Source organism: Acanthaster planci, linkage group LG06 (genome assembly GCF_054643075.1).
Source record: "Acanthaster planci isolate LZ-2023a linkage group LG06, COTS_SCS, whole genome shotgun sequence".
In the NCBI taxonomy this organism is placed as follows: Eukaryota; Metazoa; Echinodermata; class Asteroidea; order Valvatida; family Acanthasteridae; genus Acanthaster; species Acanthaster planci.
This window is the reverse complement of record NC_141782.1, coordinates 17,621,936-17,642,236: the sequence shown is the minus strand read 5'-3', so window position 1 is coordinate 17,642,236 and position 20,301 is coordinate 17,621,936. Positions and strand designations below refer to the sequence as shown.

Here is a 20,301-nt window from a genome sequence, read left to right as displayed (position 1 = left end):
TGTGGCCGGCCCTTTGAATAACATCTATGCTGTGGCATACTAATAGCAGGAACAGACGCCCTGGTCACAACTTGTCCAATCTGGACCCACTCTCACAGACCACATGCGGAACACATTTAGTTGCTCTTTGAAGTGGTAGTCTGCAAGAAGCTGGCTTGAAGCAGTCTGTCCGGGCTTTAAACTACTTGCCCCCATATTTTCCGCCACTGTCTTGTCCTATTTAAATTTAAAAAATAAAAAATCCAGTCACAAGTAACAGGATGAACAACACAATTCCCATACATGAAGCTTACGTCTTGGCTTATGGCCAGATGAGTGATGATAGTGCCTTGAGATTGCACCAGTTACAGTGCTACATGCAAGGAGTGTTGTTCATGGCAAATAAACTAAATGTAGCGTTTTGTCCTGTTTTAGTAATTTTACAGGAATTCAAACTGCACACTTCCACAAAATTATTTCACCAGCGAGGGCAGTCATAAATAGCCAATAATCTTTGCTCTGCTGGCTTTGCTCAGACCAGTTTTCGCGAGGGATGGGTAGATGTCAGCAACCCGAGTCGAGAGTGCATGTACAGCTCCACAGGCAGGTACACGTACCATCCCTGGTTATAGCCAGTTAAAACTAAAATCTACCCTATATCTGCCGCACGTAGAAGCCGATGATTGTCATTGCCCTTGTCACATATTCTCATCCGTGGCCCCACCTATTCCTTCTCCTGTTAACCTGTCCCCTAGGCTTTATCCAGATGAATTTCAGTGCCCTGTTGCTTGCCTAAATGCTACTGTCAGAACCTGTTCTCATGTCTCTCCTTCCCTGTTCTTGTACTATCAGACAGATGCCAAGCCAACCAGAAGAACCTCCTTTCACAAATCATGCAGAGCTGATTTTTCTCCCCCACTTTTCCCATTTGCCTGTCCAAATAATCATGCTGTTAGCTCTCCTTGTACTGTGTTTCACATAAACAATGTAACAGTGCGTTGACAGCCATCAGCCTAGACCACTTTTTTTATTTGGTATGTTTGTAAAGTTATGAAAAAAGGAGTGCCAGACTCATTGTGCATGGGTCTTCTCCCCGACCTTCCGCTGAGAGAACTGAGTACATGATTAGTCTGCCGTTTCCCATCAGTGGTTTCATGATCCAGAGCCATCAAATTTTGGATTTTTAAACCCAGCAACGGGATTCCATTGAACTCAGTAGCCATAGGCACACACATCAGCAGTATGGTTGCAAAGAGGTATTCTTCACATAATAGAATTGGGGAGCTTTTATTTTGCAGGAGAATTTAAAGAGCTTTTGAAATGAAAATGAACTGAAAGCAAAATGTTGTTCCCCTGTTAATCCATTATTGCGTTTGAGCGTTAAAATTCAGTGACGCCGTGGGTTGACAGGAGATTTGCTTTTACGAGGGAAGTATTAATATTCCATTCCATTCCCAAAACGAGCTGCGCTTTTCAGGCAGAGAGAGCTTAAACCCGGTGTGGGCAATGTGTATCATTTATAAGGTGGTCCCGCGGTCGCCATGGACACATGTTTGATCAATCAGCAGCGTATCTCAGCAAGGGCGTACATGCAAGAGCCTACCATCACAGGCTTTGCCTCACTGAGTGTCTTGCTTAGTTTGCATGCAGACATCATACGTCTTCAAGTCACTTGTTATGGCAGGAGAGCAACCTAAGTATCCTACACCTCTCCTTTAAAGCAAGTCACGCAGTAACATTTCCTTCAAAGGCATCCTTAACCCTAACCCTAGGGTGTATGCAAATCATATTGAAATTTGAGGATCCAAGACTTTTAGGTTTAAAATACATGGTTTTGCATGTTTGCTTTCTGCCCTTGTCCTTTCCCCTATGTCATGATCACAGATTTAGGCAAGCATGAGTAATATGTGGTCATAAACAAAGAATCTTGGGTTATTTGAGGCATCCAACCCGGTCAAACGGTCATGTAGGATATGGGTAAGCCCAAGGGAAGAAATTGAACGTACTGTGTGTAAAGAAGGTAGACGCTTTTGCTTGAAAGTTACATAAGAGACGTGTTGCACCGATACACTGTTTTCAATGGATAAGAAGGTTACAAAGGAACCAGGCCAGTCCAGAGATGGTGGTCACTATGCAACAGTGTCTCTAACCTAGAGAATTCATATTGTTATGATTATGTGCAGTCAGATAAGTGTACCAGATTATATTGAACTTCAACCCATGAAAAGCTTATTGCTGCATTTAGCAGTTGAGTGTAGGCATTTTTCAAAATGGCGAGGGGCTTCACAGCTGTTTTAGCTGTGATCTTGTTTGGAAAGAAATACTGAATCTTCAAAAGTTGTTGGTTGAGCAGCTAAAAATTGAAAAGAAAATGAAGAATGAGTAAATGAGCTTTAATTTTGATGTGTCTTGAACACCCGAGAAACTTTCTTTCCTGATTTTTTTGAAATGAGAGTATGTATCACTGTTGTCTATGGCAGCTTATTCACTAGTCTGCAACAGTGGGGCATTCTTTCTGGTACTTTCACTGTTTTGTTACAGCGCCCTCTGTTGTCCAGACTTTGCAAGTCCCTCCAAAACTTTGCCCTTTTCAAAGTGTCCCTCTTGAAGAACCAATTTCTGTAATTTGCCTGGTTAAATGCCATGGTTTCCAGTGAAGGTAACATTGTATTTGTAATGCATACCTAGTGTTGGATACCACTAAGTTAAACAAGAACAGGTTGTTCTCTTGGTGCGAAAGGCTAAGACAAAAATGCTAGGATATTGCATTTTTTGGCACAGACCAAGATTTGGAAATGAATGTGTTTTGGGGATTTAGACTTAAGTCTAAGAGGGTACCAGTAGGTGATATTGGTCTGAAATCTTTGCTAGTAGTGTTACTTCCTCCTGGAGATACTGAACTTGCTATTTTATACAATGTTTGAATAAATCCCTGTTCTCTGATTGGTGAATTGCAGATCACATGACATGAACTATTCAGATCAACTCATGGTGCACACTCCACTAAAAAGAGTGCAAATGCAGCTTTATAACCGTGCAGGAGCTCGTATCAATCTTACTAAAAATACATGTTAGTGTTATACACAGTTAAATGCAGTCACGCAGCTCTTCACAAGAAATTTCTGAACTCATGAATACTCTGATGATACTTCTAATATGAAGAAATAAATGATACATGCCGCTGAAGGAGCAATTTGTAAGACAACCATGAATATCTACAGAAGCACGAACTGTTTTGGATTGTGAAAACTATTACGCTACAATTTTGTGCTCGACTGAGAAAGCAAACTGACTTGCACATGGAAGATGATTTATTCAGGCCTTGTATGAAAGAAATAGCTGTTTCACAGTCATTTGATTGACTCGCTGACTGATTGAATGTTCCATTACTCGTGGCTTCACCTCATGGCATGTAATATTTAATTTATCAGCTCATGAAATTCATAAACATGAAAGAATTGCTACCTGAAGGCTTTTCAATGGATGGAAAAATTTATTTCTTAATTTGGAATGAATTCAAAACCAGAGTTTTCCTCTCGTGCAGAGGTGCTATGTTTGCACTCAAAAAACAGGTGTCATGTGTTCTGCACCCCTGACTCGCAACATGTCTTTTCTTTTAAGAATGGGCTTTAAAGTGCCATTTGTATAGTCCCTTTTTAGGAATCTTCGTAGCTACCGTGATACCTGTGACACTATATTTGAAGGGAACACAGTATTCCTTTATGTAAACACCATGATTGTTTATCCACTTGTGTTGCTTGAGTGCCCATCATGTGGGTGGTTTTAACAGACTATAATAAAAGTACTAACTACATGTAGTTTCCAATACTTGCCTGATTTTGTTGGAAATGTTGACCTTTATTTCGTTGATGTTTTCACGAAGTGACAAAAACCTGCAAAATCGAAAATTTTTCAATCTGGAGTTTTTCCTACATTTTACTTCTTTTGACACAAATAACAAATTAGCAGAGTTACAAAGCAAAAAGTTGTTTACTTTCCTAGTAACTGTAAGCGAACAACTAACAAAAGGCAGAGTCTCTGTCTTTCTCTGTTTTCACAAAGTGACAAAAAGTCACATCATTTGCAGGGTAAAAATAGAGACAATAGACACAGTCCCTGCATGAGCCTGTGTGTGGATGCATGCGTGGGAACGATGTTCTACATGAATACCCTGCCCACGTGTTGAAATGTAACGAAATGTAACACTTTTCTACAAGGGCGTATTTTTTTCACGAAGTGACAATGCAATAGGAACGAAATTAAGACCTCCATGTTTTTCTGGTTTCACGAAGTGAAAAAAAATGTATTAGTTTTTATTAATGAGTTATTCTTTAATTAAGACAATATATCTGGAAATAAGTATGGATTAGCATTTTCCATGTCTTACATTTCATGACTTTGTTAAAAAATTTCTCAGTCCGTAACATAAAAGTGATCGATAATGCGTATTGAAAAGGCAGGTATTTTCAAACGCGTTTATCTCGAATTGTCCGTTTGGCAAGATTTTGAGGTTTTTGTCACTCCATGCAAACACCGACAATTTGATGGACTCTGAACCTCATAATTGACAGTCATTATTAATAGGCATGGGCAGCACAAGCAATCAACCCATATTTCATAGAGTCAGAATTTCACTCTACACCAGCTTAGCTTTGTCCTGTGTCACATCCTGCAGCACATGCCACGCAGTCCAATTTCCGTAAAGGAGATTTTAGTATTGTGCTTGAGAGCACAAAGTTTAGATATGGCCGTGGGGACATTTCATGAAATACAAAGTGGAAGTGATGGAAGAAAGTTGTTGGAAAATGTAAATTTGTGGACTCATTTTTAACATTTTACTTGTAAGGGTATTTATGACTGGAATAAAAATGTGATGGGTTGGTTTTTAAATAAGTACATTTTAAAATCTACTAGTTTAAAAACCACCCTGTCCCTTTTTTATCCCGCTATAAAAACATCTGTTTCATTATTAAGTTCTTTGCAATGCCCTTCACTGACAACTAATCCAGGGCTTCATTTTTGTACCATGTTAAGATTATCCGTGCATGCATCAATAATTTCATGAACCGTCACTACATTCATCATCTTTCTTCTATCAAATACAAATTAATCCAAACCTGAACAGAACAAGGAACGAACTGAAATTGGCATTAATATTCTGCCTTGTGCTGAAAGTATTTGGAGGGCATAGGGATTAAAACCTGTGAAAATTTTCAGAGAGCTGAGACTGGATTTTCAAGCTGGGAGTTTTTCAGAAATTGAACATGTGTCAAAATTTGGGAAGTTTTCCCCAAATAGAACTGCCCCTGTATGTTTCTACTATGCTGCCTTCTGCCTTGAGATCTAGCAGCCAGGCAGAAGGATCCCCCTCAGCCACCTCCAGCCTTGGAGGAGGAGGTGAACGACCAGTCCCCTTGGTTCATTATTTCTGCTTGGCTGGTGGAAGCAATCAGTCATGGAGTTGAATATTGTTTGAAAATTTCCAGTTCCCTCCTTGTCAGAAGAGAGTGAGGCTAGCCAACCCCTACTACTGTAGATATAAACTCAAAGGTGTGTCAATCTGTGAATGTTAATTGCCCATGGATATTTAGCCAGTGTGGTTTCAATATTTTCCAGAGTCTCCATGAGGTTATTTTTTTGTTGGAATGAAGTCTATTTACCAAGCCTGGATGTATGACGATTGAGTATGTTGACTGTGAGTGGTCGGACATGCGGTCTGACAGGAATACAAGAAATATTTATCTACCAGAATTTGTAAAAGGACTGACCAGTGTGGTTCTTTTTTGCAAATGCTTGGTCACAGCACCTCCCCAATACATGTGTTCAGCTTCCCTCTCTGAATCAGTAATGTAGAGTCTCAGTCAATCGTGTTGGGTTAAATCTCAAGCTTGATTTATACCATAGCACCGCATGTTTGAATATTCTTGCCAATCGCATAAAAGGTAATTAACCACAGTTTTTAGAGTTAGAATCTTATCGAAGGCGCTGACAAATTGCTTCCAGACCAAAGATACAAATTATTGAACAGTTTTAAAGACTAACTCTAGAAATTTACCCAAGTGTTTCTTTTCCTGCTAGCTTGCAGGAAAACTGTAGTGTTGTTATATTGTTCCTTGATAAGCTGGTCTGTGACAAGTAAGGTATTAGGTTGGTCAGGCACATTTAAATATATCAATGACATAAATTTCATAAAAAGGATTTCTTTTCTGAATATACCAACTTGTTTATTTGCTAACATGTGGTCACTCTTCCGTATAAAGATTGACATGGTACACTTCAAGGCACATTTTCCAAATGAACTTCTCGGTGAGCTGTTTTTAGACAAACATTGAGCAGTTTGAAATTCTCCATCAGTGTCCAGATGAGGTTTTGGCTACATATCCCAGACACGCTGTCTTTCATTGCACATGCATAGGTGTGCAAGTGCAACATGAGATTTTTGTTTTGCTTTTTTTCCCCCTTCCAGCACAAAAAAAACCTTATCTACATGTAGATTTATTTGCCTTCCGAGAAAAAAAGAGGGTAACTGTTGTTAATGATGTATCACATTAACTTATTAATTCCTCATATCTGATGCATCTGCCCTACACTTTCCATAATATTCATGACTTGTCCAAGCTGTCATGTAAAAGTGAAACTGGAGCACAGTCATGGAGTAGTTCAGTAGTTCAGTCACCCTACAAGTTCAAGTCTACAATACACCTGCAATTTTGGCCCATTCTTAATGTGTTTTAATAAGAAATTTCAAAGAAATAATATCCGTGGACTTGTCCCTCTTTGAAAGTATCAGTAGGCCTATATTCTTTGGTCAGCTCTTCCCCCTTGCAGCCCTCACCTCCTTCCTAAAAAAGCTTGAGAGTACACAGTCAGTTTGTTTTTGTTGAAGTTCTCGAAAGTTTTGATGTTCTGGGAGGGTGTTTTAAACACTTCCCTGTAGTAATGCAGGTACACACAGCAGCAGAAGTCCTGCATGGATAATGTCCCTCCGGATCTCTGATTTCACAAGGTTGGAGGCAGCCAGAATCCTGGGGTATGTGGCTAATTCTCTGGTTGTAAACGGTTGAAACATTGTGCAATCACTGCAGCCACAGCAGGTGTACAGCAGAGGATTTGAATCTGATGGAGATTTGCAGCCATGGGGCCCCGACCATGGTGTAGACCCCCTACGTACAAAGGGACTACTCTTTTGACTTACAGTCATGTTTTGCCTACAAGTGGCTGCTAAAATTATAGTTCACTACCTGTACAAATTAATAAAAGAACAATTCATAAAGTGTGAAAAATCCCATGCAGCTATCAGAACACCTGATAATAATATACGCACTAACAAATACTAAATCAAAACACAACCCTATTTAGAATTAATGGGGCAAATGCCATTTTGAATGAATTTGAGGTAAAATGGAAAACCAACCAAAAAGTGACACTTCTGCCAACTTACGCCACCCATATAAGTTATAGGCAAAATAAGCGTGGTCAGTATCAAAGAGTGGTGCATGACTTACTTGTGTCAACGCCATTCTGAAATACCCCACCTACCGTAAAGAGGGAAAAACTAAAAAGAAATCTCTCGTAAATTTTAGCCTGACTGATGTGTTTTTCTTGCTGTTTTGTTTTATTTACCTGTAACTTTTTTTGCTCTCCAATCATCCTTTCATTTATGTGTTTTCTCAGTTTATGTTCTATTATTTTCAACTGTAGAGGACTGTTCGTTTCCTGGGGTCAGCCTGCATTGTTTAGGAACCCCCCCAATGGAAAATTTGTACCAAATGCTTAAATATAGTACAGTATCTAAACAAATTTGAAAAAAAACATGTCACTTTTGGTTTATTTGAACCTTGAAGATTTCAGCGGAAAGTATGCTCACTCAGCCAAGGGTCTACACGTCTCTTACAGAAAACAAGAACAAGTTTTGATGTGGCCGCTCCGCAGACACTGTTTTGTCTGATGCAGTCTGGGTGATACTGGCTGAAGGACATAAAAGCCACAGGGATTAACACAGGGACTCTCCACCTAGTCCCCCTCACAAAGAACTCATTTTCTCAATGTAAATATTTGATTAATGGCTACTAATTCCCCGGGCCAATTTTAGATGCAAAGGCTAGTCTGCAAGCAGTAGGTCTTCAAAGAGAAAGGAGAACAAACAAAATCAATATTCCTTTTTTTTATGGGAGGGATGCTCTTGTGGACAGTGTTCATTCTGTGGTAATTGACAAGCAGTGGTACAAATGAGTAGCCTGCCATTTAATGACTGTTTTGTGGGGGGAAATCAGTCTGCAATTTAATTATTGGAAGCAAAGTTTGGAATTGATCAAACTTATGTGAATGAGCGTGGTGCATGTCATACCCATTGGCCTGTACAGCCTGCACACTTTTCTTTGGATACTGATTCCGAAATAATCATGGGAAAAAACTGGATCTAACGGTCTCTCTCAACGCCCCCCTCCCCTGCCAATTTTTTAATTTTTTTTAAGTAATTAATTTTTGAAAAATTTACAAAATATTGCACAAAATCAGTAAATAACAAATTGTAAACATGGGTCTACTGTGGCATTATACAGCAGCATCTTTCATCTCTTGGACTTGCAGGTGGAAGTTTCTTTGCATAATCTCATCCCAAAGCAAAAGATTTCTTCAGATGTGTTGATACTTGAGTGAAAATGAATCCATTAAACCATGTACGTTACATTGCTATAAATTCAGCTGCCTGTCTTCTGCTATTAAATGTGTACCCATATTACTTTCTTACCTGCAGCTTACAAGTATGCAAAAAGAGACTCTGAGAAACTGTGTACAGATTTAATGTAGAAAATTCATCTGATGAGGTTTATAATGTTATGTATACCTTACATTAGTGCTGTAAAAAATGCAATCAAAGGCTCGTGTAAACGTTTGAAATCATGATTTTGAAAAAAATTTCGTGAGGACACCAATTGTTGAGAGTAAAGTTCTTTATCAGTAAAGTGGGAAAAGCAGAAACCTGTATTTTTGTAGCAGTGGCCCTTTTCCAGACAAAACTTGGCCTTCCAATGTGCTTATCAACATCTCAACAAGCCCTAAGTGTTTAAAGGGTAACTTGAACAGTGAAAGATACATAGCTCATGGGTGACTCCAGAATTTTGGGTTTTTTTCTGTTTCTCTTTTGTAGTCATAGATAGAATTCAAGCATGTTTATGAACCTGGAAAACAAAGAAGTAAGAGAGTACCATAAATGGTGGTTGTCCTAGGTTAAGCCAAGACTTCATGTACAAGCTTAAGGGAATGACTATTGGAAGTTGGCTCATGTGCATAAGCCAGAAAGTGTATTCGTTCAACTTGAGTCAAAAGTGAAGGTTTCATTGAAATCCCTTAAAAGTTTCCCCCCACTGTCTTTTTATTTATTCTTTTTTTTTGTTAGTTTTTTGTTTGTTGGAATTGAGATGTGAAATGTTTGATTTCCTTTCCTTTCTTTTTTGAAATAAATTTTGGTTGGTCCCCTTCCCCACACCAGAGTTCATCTTCAACAGAATCTGCCCCATTTTTTTTTTAATCCAACCTTTTCTCCATCTCAATTTATGTCCCGTGCTGTGAATCTTGTCTCTTTCTGGCCCAGCAAATGCAGTGCCTTTTTCCCCTGGCTGTGCAGCAGACTTCCTATTTAGTCTCTTGCCTCATGATTTCATTTATAGCACACAGTATTAACCCCAGACTCCCCGGCAGTCACTGTTGCGACCGACCGACCCGTTATCTTTGTCCTGCTGCTCATGAAGAGCACAGATGCATTAAAGTCTCCAACTGGGGAGAACACCTGGGAGGGGGAAAAAAATGATTCAATGGAGCTGAATATCTGTGATAAAATTAATGGAATTTTGCCCTGTCTACGTTTGCACCAGTGGAAACGTACATGTAAGATCTAATGTTTATATATACATGAAGTTGGTTGATTTGGTAACATTTTTGTTTCGAATTAATTGAAGCCAAAACAAAATGAGGATAAATGCACACATAAGAATATTCCAGAAAACTTGGTTTGGGGTTATTTTATGTTTGGATGGAAATGTGGTTTTTTTTAAGTAAGGGAGTTTGTTGAAAAAGCACAGAAGCTATAGAAAGGAAATGACTGGCATTTATAAATGCTGAATTTATAGAAGTGAGGTTACCATCAGCCAATAAGAAATTTTCTAAGTTTGTTGATGTATTTACGAAGGAGGAGAAGTACATACACACACATAAAGCAATACTTTGGGCATGAACAAATGTCACTGTCCCAACTTCCCTCAGTGTTGTAATTCAGTATTCATCTTTAAAGTAACAGATGTTTTTTCCCCACTGACAGACTGAGGTAGTACCACGCCACTGTCTGGCTCAATCACCCTCATCCCCAGGAACTTGTGGAAATCAAAAAGAGGGAGGCTGATGTCTGCCATTCTTTCTCCAGAGGGGTACTTGGCAAATATTACCTCCCTGGTGTGTGCACTGCTGTGTGATAGCATCCATAGAGATGGAGCAGACCCTTTAACAAGCATCTCACTGCCAAGATGAATGGGGAATGAAGCTGAGAATTGCCTGGATAGGGTTATTGTCATTTGGTAATGACATGGATTAAGGGATCTGACATCCTGAAATTGCCGATAAGGCAGGGATGGGAATGGGAATCATGCTAGTGGAGCATGGCAGGGACGGATCCTGGCCTGGTTTTTTTTACCACTCACCAAAGATGGCCATGTTTTCACACCATTTCCCCCTCAGTAAATGGCTTGAGATATCCATCAAGTAGGCTTTGGGATCACAGTGTATAGGTACTTCCTGTCCAATCCAACGTTGAATTGCGTTTCATCATTTTTTATGGATGTAAGACTTCACTTCCCGGCAAGCATTACTTTAGATTGGGACTCGATGTTCCAAGTTGGTGTGAGCACAGAGCATGCATCTTAGGGTTGGCTTGTTGGAGCTCAGATGATCAGCAGGCACTCCCCTTTATAGCAAGCTTCTGAGGAGTGAGGGTTGAATTAATGAGTAAATAATGGAAAATGAGCAAATAAGATTGACCGTGAAACTGCCTTGGAACAATAACTGAGATATGACGGCATGAGATGTATGTTGCATATACACAACATTGGGTGTTACAGGGACCGTTGTGGTCTAGGTGGCCATTTTGGATGGGACATATCCATTATACAGCCCCTTGAGGCTCCACCTTGCCTCACATCTCCACCACACCTTACACCTGCTTCAGACTGGCAATCCAGAATCATGCCAAACCAAATTATTCTCAAGATTTGCACTAAGTACATAAAAGTTCCAGGTAGGAAACAATGAACAATTAAGAGTGACTCCCTGTGTAGGACACCGAAAAATGGACTGTGAAAGGCATTCCGAATGCATTGGTTCCAGACATTGCTCTTTTTGTGTACGCTTTTTAGGTACAGTCCCTTATTTTCAGCCATCCGAAAGGTTGCTGACAAAATTGTCGTTGGAAAGCATGCTTGGTTAAAAGATGGTTATGTGACTAGATTCCCTGTGAAATTATTCTTTCTGGCGAGCTGTCATTTTGAAGAAAACAGTGCAAGAAGGCCATTTCCAATGACGTGTCTTTTTGCACAATTTTTGCAACATTGCCATTGGAAGCTTGTGCAAGCATTAACATGACACACACATGTGTACAGTTGCTACAGTTTTTCGGTTCAGTGTGTGACATTATGTAGTTGCATTCAACTTAACGTGAGAACGTATCCCTGGTGCTGAATCAGAGGATATTCAAAACATATGATCTGAAAGCAAAATCCTAGAATGTTGTTTTTCTCCACAATGCACGTATTGTCCAATAGAACAAGGCCTTGGATTTGCTTGCTGGCTTCATGCTTATTTCCTAAATGTCCATATGTTTCAAATAATTTGTCCATAATATAGGTATCCCCTAACTAGGAGCAACTCCTAACTAGAACGGTAGACACAAGTTGATGAGAATTTCCCAGGCACCTGGTACACACATGCAGAGACTGTACGTTCCAACATAAATTGATTGTTTGTACTGGTACTCAGTGCATCCTGCGCCAAGCGTACTTACACCTGTGCGTGTCCCAAATAGATTCCCTCCAAAGGACCATTGTTGCTGTGCAAAAGCACTCCATCTCTTGTTCCAACATGATGCATATTCATATTCACAGATTCATCCACATTTATTTCACACTTTGAATAAACACAAAGTTAAATTATAGACATCAGCAACGAAATAAAGAAAAGCTACTTAACCACTGTTTTGAGCGCCATGGGTTTATACACAGAGCTGGGGTGCCCGAAATGGGACAAAAGAGCTGGTCCATGTAATAAAAGACGGTATTCGGATCATAAGACCTGCGGCTGGGAATTGCCATCATTTTTCGGCTTGCATTTGTCGAAGGTAATCTGTCACTGTTTTTAAACAATGTACCACTGTTTTGGGCATAGCGCGCCCGCGGATTAGCACCGTGGACAAAAGTGCTCCAGGGCCCCATTGATGAGCGACACAGCACCGCTGCATGCTAATCCAGTCGCATTTGAAAAAACGCTACTCGCATTCACTGGGAACAAAGGAAATTACACAACACCTCACAAATTCTGGGCTCTCTTTACAGGGCGGCAGGCCTGGCTGAAATACTCAGGAGTCAATGAAGTTGCCTGTCAGCTTAGAGTAGCCACCAAACAATCATTCGTGTGGGTGTAAACATCCATTAGATAAAATGATGAATTTGTAAAGATTTTTGAAAACTGAAAATCTTGAAAATGGCCTGTATTTGTGCACTGTATTTTTAAAAGCACCCGGCAGCATGTGGTTAAGATAACAAAGAACAAGTAATGTTTGATGGATACAACGTTGCTTTAACAACATAGCCTTGGCATTGCTTGCCGGTTTCATATGTACATTATTTCATGTCCATATCTTTTACAAAAATTGTAGCGAGAAGCAACAGCGACGGAACGGTTTTTAAAATGGGGGAGTGGGGCAAGCCCCTGTCATTAGACTGAAAAGAATACAATTCTGAAGTTGCAATGTACCTCCAACAGCTGGCAGGCCTTTAAAGTGTGGGGGGGTGTTAAAATAACTACCTTTTCAAAGGTTGGGGTCAACCCCTCCCCCTCCCCAAGAAGTGATGCTACACTTGCAGGAAGGGAGTCATGGGTATTCAATTTTTCCTTTTTGCGCTTCAGTGAAGTATACCTGTCTCCAACCAAAATCTTGACTGATTGTACTTGGTTTGGTGTAATTCTATTACCCGTCTTGGCCTTACCTTGGCTTAGGCCCTACACCTGTGGTACGGGAACAGTGCAGTTGCCTGCTCCACATCGTGCAGGTGGGTCTTGGGTATGACATCATCACGGTTGCATGTCCAGCTCCCTCAGGCATCACTCATGGCTGGCTTATGCAATGGCAGGAGAAATCCCTGCACAGGATTACAGCACAGGGTCACTGTCAAGGCCACTCATTTCTCCCACTGGGTCAACCATGAGCTCTTTCATTGGTAAATGTAGTAAATCGTGGGGCATCAGGATTCTTGTAGCAAGAGTGCAGGCCCGATAAGGACTAAGAATTGTCCATTGGGGCCAATGTTGATAGAGTTGCTGTAGTGACTGTGTGTTTGTTTTTGAATTCAATTGGGCACCCTGAACAATAGAGGACAATAAGGTCCCTGATTTACCGAGGGTCCCCGATTGACAACTGTGTACAAAACATATGGAAGGTTTTCCAAAAAAGTTTAAGTATGAACAAAAGAGGAACAATTGAGGGTCCCCAATTGCAGGCAAATACACACTTGTGTGCAGGCATGGCATATGTAGTGTGGATCTCTGCACAAAAGAAGTCCACATAATGTAGGATGTGATGGCGTTATGTGGACTCCTGTACACGTCCACACAATGTTTTCCCCTATCTGCAAAACAGTTTCAGAGGCATTTTGGGGTCAAGGTTATCTGTGGCAAAATAAAAAGGAACAGTCCAGGAAATCATCATCAAAAATCAAGCTCGGCATTATCCTAGTTGGTGAAAAAGGAACATTTTCCTCAAGTTTCCTTAATCACAGGAGAACAAAGGAATGTCCACACTTTGTATGTAAAACAGGTATGTGTGTTTGCGTAGAGAAATTGCTGCTTTAGTTTTGTTGTTATGTGACCTCCATGAAAAAAATAACAGTAACACTGAAAAAGTCTGTTCAGTCTTTTCAGTTGCCTATCATGATGGAAGGGGAATGGATCTTGTCACACTGTCCTTGGAAAAGAATTTCTGCATGCAGAAAAAAAAGGAAAACTCACATTTGTAAAACTTAGACCACAGGTTGTACCAATGACATGTACATACACATGGCATATGGTAACACCCAAGTGCATTTTTTTCTTATTTTTAAATTTGTAACACGTTGATGTCTTGCTTGTGGAAAACCTGAACGGGAATAACCAGATTTAGTGTGGGGATAGTGGGGTACCTGCCTTCAACCCTATCCCAGCGTAAGGGCGGAACAATTTTCAAAAGGGGGAGGGTAGTTGTGGGACTATCAGTCATCAGCTATTAAATGGACTGGTCCATAAAGTGGGCCCCCCGTTGTAGACCTGACAAAAGTAGACGGCCATAGCCCCCAGTTACTAAAGTAACCCCCCCCAGCTTCCACCCACCAGTTCTATCCCACCGCCTCAAATTGTCCAAGTCGCTGCCTAGAAGTTTGAGTTGACATCCGTAGGCTTTTGAGACTCCATCCCTCTCCTGGTAAAATGAGATGAGGGAGCTATTACCAGAAGTGTGATGACATTCCTGTTCCCCTTGTAGGACATGAAACACAAGTGGCTGCAGGGGGGCTTTTCAAGTTCAAAGCCCATCAGTGTCTCCTCTCATTTATAATTCAGCTGCCACGTCTTATTCTTACCAGGTTTCCATCTCTGAATCTCTGAATGTTTCATCGTAATCTACATGCAACATTGGAGAAAAGCGGCATTTATCATTGACACTGTGCTGTGAGATGTAGTCAGTACTTTGAGCCATGTGTGTGAACTGAGTTTTATTTCTGAGGTTAATTAAACGAGCTCATTTCTTTGAAGCTGCTGAATTTTGTTCAAATTTGAACCATGGAATAATGTAAGCACCTGACAGCAAACCTGACCTTGAACGGGGGGGGGGCTTGGATCTTTAGCTTGGCTTTTGAAGAGTTGGAGCAGATGAGGCGAGAGATATCTTCCATCCAGTTGCAGACACTGGGATCCACTCAGTAAAACAACCCTTAAGTCTCTGTCTTGGAATCGCATCAGTTGGAGTCATTTCTTGTCGTAATGAAAGTTCCATATTGACTGACACTAGCCATCCCACTTCATACCTATGTTGCCTATAGATCTGACTCTTAACTTTAGAAAGCTGTAACTTCAGCCAAAATGTAAGGCTAACTGACCATTCTGTTGTTCTTAAAGCGAGCCAAATGCAGTATCCAGAGGGTAGAATGATGAGGAATCTGCTATTCCGCCATAGTAAGCAATTAATTGTCTAGTGTGCTCAAGGCCACAAGATCAAGCTTCTCTGATCTTCTCTGATCGTGGCATCAAAGATTCAGGGCTTGCATTTTAATGACCTGAGCAGCTGGGGGCTATTTGGCAAACTGCAGCTTTTTCTGCAAAGTGCAGAATGGTAAATGTTGTTCTTGTGCAATCTTAATATGAGGGTGGGAAATGTAAGAAATTGAAAGGGCAAAAATGCAATCAGGCCAAAGCAGTCTGGGAAACCTAGAAATGTGCTTCATGATAGTTTTCTTCCCCCAAATCCAAGCCATCGGTGCTTTGATGCACATGTGTGAAGGTATGCATCAAAGCCCCCCCCAAAAAAAAAATTCATGGCCTGTGTGTAACATTGATAAGACAACTAATTGCTAGCTGAATGTGCACATGGCAAGAAACACCGTGGGTCATACACCATTATTTGTGCTGGAGTGGTTTTATCTACATGTGTTATAAAAGATTAAACCTGTGGTAACCACCTCACTGCGAGTGACCTTGGCACTGAAGGAAGCTCAGACAAGGCTTACCTCGGCAAGATGCCTTGTTAACCCTCTTGAATCTTTGATGAACCAATGGTCAGTACTTAGATGCTTTTTGCCCAGTCTACCCCACCTATCTTGCTGGCAGTCTGGTATTCTACTGTTGCAGTTTTCCTGTCAAAAACTGCAATGCAGTGTGAAAGTGTCTCTCTCACCACGTCCGTTGTACTGTCAGCTTTTTTTTATAGTATTAACCATACTTTGCTTTGGTATAGTTTTCTTGTGTTCACAAGAGTCAAGGGCATACAGTTTTGTGACCTTTTCTGTAACCTTTTCGAGAATATGATAGCACACATTATGAAAGCTTGCCTTGCTCACTTGTGGTTCAGCGAACCTCAGACGCACAAATTCTGGAAGCTGCTTCCTGGACAAGTTGGGGGAGGGGTGTTTACAAGAAGTGGACTGCCACAAGAACTGAGGATAAAGTTGTTATGGTGGGAATTCCAAGAAGCGACGGACCGTTTTGTTCACATGCTGCCTACTTGGAATATTATTCATGTTTACTTCTGGGACAAGGGAAAATGGGGCCTTCAGTCACATGTGCGATTTGACCATTTGTCAAGTTTACGTGAGATACAGGATTGCCCTATTTTTCAGCCTTCCCTTGTGTAATATGTAGTGAATAACAGTAACTTTCAGAGGAATATTGGAAGTGTTTATTTTGTTGAAAGACCCTGCTAGGAATTAAATGAAGCATACAGAGAAACCTTAGGTATTTGACAATTTTGAGGATCATACTTTGGTGTGTTCTAGTGCTCACAGTTTATTTGACTCTGTTTATCTCAAACGGACTGTGGCCTTAGTAATAGCGCGTGTGTGTGAACTGAAGATGGTGCTGTATCCTACTGACAACAGGCAAGAGAGGGCACTTCATTGATATTGACAGCAGACTTGCATTCTGGATCCTGGACCTGAAGAACCTGCTTCAATTTTGTTTGGTAAATTATCCACGACTAATTGTGAATTTAGAAGTTTCGTGTTTGCTGTTACAAAAACACTGCTCAGAATTTAATCACTAAACTGTCTTTGAAAATCCCAGTTTTGGTGAACGTCATTTTCTTAGCTTCTTTTCAATTCATATTTTTCACATCTTGTGGCTTTAATTTCTCCCCCTGAAAACTAATACCCTTTGACAAGTATCGAACTCCAAGCACTCTGAAATTGAAGGCACGTGATTGTCAACTGATCATCTTCTAGTGTATGATGATTCTTGGCTCCCTCTTTCCCAAACTGCACTTTTACAATCGCTCGGCCCTTTTCAGCAGTGCACGATAGTAGGCCTACATCCAAGTCCTGCGCACCATCACTGGAGTAGAAGAACCTCAGCAAAGAATGGATGAATGGGCCACAAATGATGCCCTCCTATTTATCTTTATACATACTGGTATTTGGAACCGTTGGCACGGTAACAGTGTAAATGAGTGAAAGATGAGTGTGTTTGTGAAGAGTTCACCCTGTGGGAGGATATGATGGTATTTGGAAAAGTATTTATGTTAAACTACTTTTTAACATGAGATGTCAATCGTATCAAATCATTCGTCAGTGGAACTAGGATTTCACTGAAGGGGATTGCACAACTTTAACAGCCAAATCCTAATGTTTATTAACATATCCTGCTGGGTTTAATTTAAAGTTGCATGACGTATCCCCGGAGGATTTTCAAGATTTTCCGTTTTCGAGTTTCTTTAAAAATTCATAACTTCATTTACTGGACGTTTACACCCACACGAATGACTGTCTGGTAGCTACTCTAGTCTGACAGACATCAATTGATGCCCAAGTATTTCAGTCAGGCCTGCTGCCTTGTAAAAAGAGCCCAGATTGTGCGGTGTTACGTAATTTTCTTTTGTTCTCAAAACTGGCACAGTGTGCTGCTGGCATCTTTTTAATACGGGCCAGATTAGCATGCAGCGGTATTGTATCGCTCGTCTCTGGAGCGCTTTTGTCTCTGGTGGTAATCCGCTCGTGCCACAAACACAAATGCCACAAAGAGTGGTATAATCATTCAAAACAATGACAGATTTCCTTCGCTATTAACAACTGAAAAAATGTTGGCAATTCCCAGCAACTTGGTCTTTTGTTACAAGGCCCAGCTCTTTTGTCCAATTTCAGGCAGCCTGGCTTTGCATATAAACCCAAGGATTCTGGTACTGGAAACCCGGCAGCAAGTGGTTCATGGTTGATGAGTGTTAGAATACAGAACAAAGTCATTATAGTGTGAGTTATAATGTGAGTTATAATGTGAGTGATAGTGGGAGTTTTCATGTGAGTTATAGTGGGAGTTATAATGTGAATTATAATGTGAGTTTTTATGCGAGTTATAGTGGGAGAAATAATGAGTTATAATGTGAGTTATAGTGGGAGTTATAATGTGAGTTATAATGTGAGTTATAGTGGGAGTTATAATGTGAGTTTTGAGCCTGTTCAGGAAGGGCCCTAGAGTTTTGATTACAGATGCCCTTTGGTGGAGTTGAAAGCTTCAACTGACATTTTTTATAATAAAAGTATTTTCAATTTTACTAAGCTATGGAATGACTAACCCATCTCTCTCAGATGTTTAAGATCATTTAACACTTTTAATTGGAAACTTAAATTTTTATCTTATGTAATATATTCTATCCATCTCAACTTTTTCTTATTCCTGGGAATAACATTTAATACTATTTTATCAAATCATCAAAAACACAACACTACAGAAAACAAAATGGATGCTAAATAGACATAGGTCAACTGCAAATATGACTTTACAACAATAAATATAGGGAAGGACAAGACTTCTTTTAGCAAGGTAAAGAGAAGTATTCCCTTTTTCATGGAACTGCTGGGTAACACTGTGAACAACAGACAAATATTTCTCCACGTTGTAATACTTTTTGATGTCTTTTTTTTCAAAAGTAAAATGGATTGATATTTGTCATTCATCTTCATTTTTTTGATGTGGAAACAAGCAATTAAAATTAGTAAATTGAGGCATTTCTAACTGGTACTTGTCTCATCAAACAGAATTGCTTTGTTATCCAAATGGAAATCAGTGTGGATTTTTCCTTCAACTCATGAAGTTAAAGATGACAAAAATTAGATGACACTAGAAGAATAAAAACAGGTATGAAAAAGGTGAACTAACGTTTCATCCTCGTTTTTGCAACCAGGAAAGATTTTGGAATCCGCCTTGTTAATCTTAACCCCCCAAAAAGAGAGTCTGTGGCAAGGATTCTATAAATTAATCAAAACTGAAACCACCTTAGTTTAGTATCTACATATACAATACAAATAAAAGGCAAATTAAACACCAGTTTACACTTGTGAAAATTGTAGTTAATTTGCTGCCTGTTTTCCCATTTGTGTACAAACTTTCTAACGGCTGGTTTGGAGGAAATTATAGTGTTTTAAATTATTAGGAGCCTTTCTTGTCATGTAATGATATTTCAAAATGAACGGGAATGAAGGAAGTTCCATGGTGTGATTTTCTGTTAGAAGAAAATCATGGAAAGAAAGTTAAGTGACAGCCTCATATTCTATGAAATTGGTACGGACATTGAATTTGGTCCCAAAGGTATCTAATGTTAAGAAAACACCATTCCCATTTAATCCAAAATTATTCCAGCAGAATGTTAGTGCCTGTAATTAATACACTTGTTACCAATGTTGATCGACTTATTCACCAAAGAGGGCTTCTGAAGACTTCACCATGGTTAGTGGGTTTATGACATCTGGTTAATTTTTGCCAAGAATTAAAACATTAACCCCCGAAAAATTAGAGTTCAATAAAATATTATTCCCCGAAAGAACGACATTCTAAACAAAGTAAACGTTGAACGTCAATGATCGTACGACACAGAAAGGTCCACTCTTCAGAACTTTCATTCTCTCGTAATTAGCTGTTCCGATGAAACAGTCAATGTTTTCTTTGTTATATTTTATGTATAATTTTTTTCCTCTATTTTGTTTCCTGTAACATTTCTTTTCTTGTTCTTTTGCAAGCTCTGCTTTTAAGGTTTTGCCACATCTACTGGCCATATAATGTGAATGCTGTTTATACATACATGCGTATATTGAATACTGTACATGTGTATATTGAATGCTGTTTATACATACATGTGTATATTGAATGCTGTTTATACGTACATGCGTATATTGAATGCTGTTTATACAGACATGCGTATATTGAATGCTGTTTATACATACTTGTGTATATTGAATGCTGTTTATACGTACATGTGTATATTGAATGCTGTTTATACAGACATGCGTATATTTTGCCATAAGGAGGAAATAAATGTAATAGTAATTTAACTGA

At 39.7% G+C, this 20,301-nt stretch overlaps 1 protein-coding gene and 1 long non-coding RNA gene across 7 annotated transcripts in view; one reads left to right on the top strand and one right to left on the bottom strand.

The window, feature by feature from the left end:
- The window catches only part of cep192 (centrosomal protein 192), a 95,947-nt gene that overhangs the window by 59,019 nt on the left and 16,627 nt on the right, over positions 1-20,301 (top strand). The gene's annotated exons all lie outside the window — the stretch shown is intronic.
- On the bottom strand, positions 7,848-13,614 carry LOC147798906 (uncharacterized). Its single transcript, XR_015425636.1, has 3 exons — positions 13,227-13,614; positions 10,671-10,948; positions 7,848-9,766 (listed from the first exon to the last, which is right to left on the bottom strand). It is a non-coding gene; the product is annotated as an uncharacterized LOC147798906 (long non-coding RNA).